Source organism: Tupaia chinensis, unplaced genomic scaffold (genome assembly GCF_000334495.1).
Source record: "Tupaia chinensis unplaced genomic scaffold, TupChi_1.0 Scaffold138601_1, whole genome shotgun sequence".
Taxonomy (NCBI): domain Eukaryota; kingdom Metazoa; phylum Chordata; class Mammalia; order Scandentia; family Tupaiidae; genus Tupaia; species Tupaia belangeri.
Genome location: NW_006198494.1, coordinates 289,871 through 294,815, shown reverse-complemented (window position 1 = coordinate 294,815; position 4,945 = coordinate 289,871). Strand labels below are relative to the sequence as shown.

The following is a 4,945-nucleotide window of genomic DNA, read 5'->3' as shown; positions in this document are numbered from 1 at the left end:
GAAAGAGTGAAGTGTCGGTAGCTTGAAGGAGTAACAGAGTTGAGGGATGGCTGAGTATGAAGTCTGAGTGTGTGTGTGTCTGTCTGTCTTAAGAGTAAAGAAGTCATGTTCAATTTGAGGAGCTTATAGAGAAGAATCCACTGGAAAGAGGGAGACTGGAATTGCAGGATGACACAGTTCACTAAGGAAAGGATCATGAAAGAAATGGGCAGACACAGTTACTCCTGGAAGGAGGAGGGACCCTTCCTCCACTGGCAGACAAAGAGGATCATCACTATAACCCCCAGCAGTGGCTGCCATGTTGCTGACAACCCCGTCTGAACAAAACAGACAAGGAATGGAGCCATATATAGCAACACACTTCTGATAATCACTTTCAACAGAAGCAATATTCTGACTAATGCCGTTATTCTAGCTAATGTCGTGACATCAAAACAACCAAATGTTGTGACTCACAATTTCTCATCTCTTTTGTTTGAGTGCACGTAACATGAATGAAAGAGGTAGGTGGTTAAGTACCTCTGGTAAGTGAATGAAGAAGAACCTCTCAGACAAGGCAAATCATGCTATATGTAAGAGAGCATATTTTGTTTCTGAAATTAAACTCCCATTAGGTTTGTCTTTTGTAATCACTTGACTTTTATCAGTTTCAAATTCATAAATCAAAAAAATTCTGTGGCCAAGCCACAGGGACCAACAGATAGCACCATATTCAGAAGGCTAGAGGCCACATGGGAGCCCAAGGGTCACTTCCTGGGTCAACCTGAACATGCTGGTTGGGACAGTATGAGCCTATATTTCTAGCTAATTTAGGAAGGATGGGGCAGGAGGATTGCAACACAATCAGACCCTGTCAAAAATAACTATCTCTGTCTCTCTGCCTTTCCTCCTTTCTCCATTTCTCTTGCATTAAATAAAAAAAAAATTAAAAATTAAGAAAAAAGAGGGACCAGCAGATGGCATAATGGTTACGCTGAGTCTAGACCTAGTAGCTTGAAACGCACGCCAGGCACATATGCGTGCATACCCAAAATCCCAAGGGGACAGTGGAGGAGAGAAGGGATTGTAGCATCCCCAAGAGGGGATGATTTCTTGCTTCCTGTCTCTGTCTCTCTGGCAAGCACATATGCTCTATAGCAAAAATTCTTCTTAAAAAAAAAAAAAAACAGAAAAGAAAAGAAAAAGATTCTGCTTTTCACAGTAGCTATCTTTTTTATATATCAAGTGTTTCCCTGTTCACCAAAACATTACCATTCACCATTATAACAATAAAAAGCAAATTGTAAGGAATGCTATAATGAGGACAAAACTGATAGAATTTGATTTTTAAAAGAAACAGGACAAGGACCAGCAGATGGCATAACGGTTACATCGCTGGACTCTCACATAGTTGACCATGGTTCAAGTCCCACACTCAGCAGCCTAAAACTCATGCTGGGTACATGTGCATGTGTGCCCAAAATCCTGAGAGGAGAATGGAGAAGAGATCACAACATGGCCACCCTCCATGGGGGCTGGGGGTGTGACTTCTAGCTTTCTGTCTGTCTCCCATGCGAACACACACACCCTGTAGCAAAAATCTCTGTCTAAAAAAGAAGAAACAATTACCTAACTGCTTTGAATTTTTTTAATTTATTTATTTTTTAAATGGGATCTCCATATGTTGAGATTTTTCTACCTCAGTCTTTCATCTGGGACCACAGACATGCACACTATACCCCACACTTTTTTTTTTGTTTTTCAATTTCATTGACTGACTGACTGATGGGTTGACTGGGTCTCACTACGTGGCTGAGGCTAGCCTCAATTTTCATGAACCTGTTTCCTCAACCTTTCTGAGTCGCCACCACTTCAGGTACAGACTACCATGCACTGCCTTTAGCTTGGACCAGGGATTGATCCCAGGCTTCCCATTTGGTCCCAGACAGCAGAGCAGTATCTTAGCAGCACACTGCCCACAGCTGGACCCTAACTGCTTTTACAAACACATTTAAAAAAAAAAAAAAAAATCAAGTGCTTGCTTCAGTAGTAGCATATATACTAAAAACTGGAACAATACAGAGAAGATTAGCAAGGCTCCTGAGCAAAGACAACACACAAATTCATGAAGCGTTCTATATTTTTTAAATGGATGAATGTGGAAGAAGTAAGCTGAGTAAAATAAGCCAGGCTTGGAGAGACAAATACCATACGATCTCACTTAACCAATACTACGTGCCCTCACTCGTTAGCAGAAGATAAAAGACACCACTGCCCAACAGTGGAGAGTGCAATCATGGGTACTGGAGAGTGGGGGTTAGGAAGGATGAGGAGAATTTGTTTAAAAGATGCAAGAGTACAGGTAAACAAGTGGAATGAGCTGTAGAATAGTATAGCACAGTAAAGAATGTTGGTGACAATTTAATGTGTATTTCCAAATAAGCAAGGGAGTAAATGTCAAAAGTATAAAACGCAAAGTAACGAGAAGTATTGGAGATGATGTGTTTATTTATTTGATCTGTTTATTATTCACTGTAGAGATGTTTTGAAAAACCACACAGTACCCCACAAAGATATACAATAGGTGTAAATCAGAAATTAGAGAAAACAATTTTTAGTAAAAACTGTGGGCCTGTTCTTGATGTAAAAAAAATAATTAACTGGGGCCAGAAGGTGGCATGGTGGGTAAGGTGCTGGACTCCCACATGGTTGACCACAGTTTGAGTCCCACATGTGGCAGCTTGAAATTCACACTGGACTTGTATGCATGCCCAAAATCCAGAAGAATAGAGGAGAAGAGACTGTGGTGTAGCCTTCCCTGCTGGGATGGTTTATCACCTTTCCCTCTCATTCTCTTTCTCTCTGTCTCTCTCTTTCTGGCAAGTGCACACACCCTATGGCAAAAACCTAAAAATAAATAAATATAATTAACTGAAATCAAGAGTTCAATAAATTCCTATTAGAAAATGATAGGAAAGAAGAACAGACTGCAAAATCAATCCATAACCTAGTGCCAAAAAATTCTGAATTTATTACACACTAAAAAGACTATGATGGCAAATGCAAACCAAAGAACTATTCTCAATTTCATATATTTGGAAAATGTTCCTCTTGAATAAGCAGTATCTGTCACCAAATATTTCATCTCTCACTGATAGGTACATGGCAAAATGATTCATGGAGCTCATCCATGGTTTACAAAAATGTGTGGTTTTCTTAACAGGTGTCAGGTGTAGAGTTGGAATTTATGCTCTACAACTTGTAACGGGGCCCACAGCAACGTAATGTTTCTTTTAAAATCTGACCTATCATTTAATATTCCGAAACAGTATTTGGCAGGGTTTTCTGGGATCCCTGGGTGTTCTATAACATTTATGCATTATTTATTTGACTACACTACCACACTGACCTATAATTACTGTTCATGCCTTTCTCCCCTGGTGGACTGGAAACAACTTGTGAGGAGATGGATTACATAGCTCTGGCTACAGAACAGTGGCAAAGCCAGGTACTTTTAAGAGGAATGCCAGAGGGAAATGGGAAAAGTACAGTGGAATTTCCCAAAGGGAAACAGACCATCCTTGGATCCTAGAGCTGAATGTACTGCATCTCATAATGCTTCAATTCAGGAAACTAATAAGAGAAACCTTTTAAAAAATAATATCATAAGAGTAGATTAAGGGAACTCTGCAAGTCATGGATTTAAAAAGCAATTTTGAATCCCAAATCCTGGGTCTAAATTTTATTAAAAAGATATTATTTCCTATTAAAGTAACATAATACATTTCAACTACTATCTTTCTTCAAGTAGTTATTTCACTATTTTATTTAGTAAGCTACTTTTAGTAAGCAGATCACTACTGAATACCTATTCTTATAGGTTTTTTTGTTTGTTTTTTGTTTGTTTGTTTGTTTGTTTTAAGAAAAAGAAAGGTTTTTGCTATAGGGTGCGTGCACTCACCAGAAAGACAGAGAGAGACAGAGACAGAAAACAAGAAACACCCTCCCAGGGAAGATGGCCACGCCACAATCCCTTCTCCTCCAATCTCCTTTTGGGATTACATGCATGCGTGCCCAGTGTGAGTTTAAGCCACTAGATCTGGGACTCAAACTGCAGTTTACTACATGGGAGTCCACCAACCTAACCATTACGACATCTGCTGGTCCCCTGAATACCTATTCTAAATTCATAGCTTCTGTAAGTGTTAAATACCTACACTAGAAAATACTGGCTATGAAAATTAGTCTTCAAATACAGGTAGACCTAAATAGATTTCAGTATACATGTGTAATCCATTTCCTATGGCTGCTATAACAAAGCAGCACAAACTATATGGCTTAAGATGACACAAATGTGGGGCCAGCAGGTGGCGTGGTAGTTTAGGGCACTGGACTCCCACATGGTCAACTGCAGTTTAAGTCCCAGACCACCTGGAAGCTTGCTGTCTCATATTCTCTTTCTCTTTCTCTCCCCCCACCCAGTTCAAATTAAAATAAACAAAGTTAAATAAAAACTAATTCTTTAAAAAAAAAAAAAAAAAAAAAAGCTGACACAAATGTATTACCTTACAGTTCTGGAGGTCAGAGTCTGACACGGGTCTCTGAGCTGGTATCAAAGTGTTAGCAGGGCTAAATTTCTTTCTAATGGCTCTAGGGAAAAATTCATTTCTCACCTTTCTCCAGCTTCCACAGGCTGTCCTCACTCCTTGGCTTGTGGTCACCTCCATCCTCAAAACCAGTAACAATGGGTTGAATCTGTCACAGGGCACCACTCTAACCTCTTCTGTTTTCCTCTTCAACTTTTGAAAACTCCCTGGTTCCACTGGACACAACGAATCCAGGATTATCTCCTGTCTCAGAGTCAGCTGACAAGCAACCTTAATCCCATCTTCAAAGTCAATTCCCCTTTTCTATGTGACAAGAGATTCCCCGGTTCTGGGATTGGGATGTGGACATCTTGAGGGGA

General features: G+C 39.9%; 1 protein-coding gene and 1 non-coding gene across 2 annotated transcripts in view; one reads left to right on the top strand and one right to left on the bottom strand.

The window, feature by feature from the left end:
- Positions 1-4,945, bottom strand: part of SH3RF1 (SH3 domain containing ring finger 1) — a 223,744-nt gene that overhangs the window by 167,596 nt on the left and 51,203 nt on the right. The gene's annotated exons all lie outside the window — the stretch shown is intronic.
- Positions 2,018-2,124, top strand: LOC114004558 (U6 spliceosomal RNA). Its single transcript, XR_003546684.1, has one exon. It is a non-coding gene; the product is annotated as a U6 spliceosomal RNA (small nuclear RNA).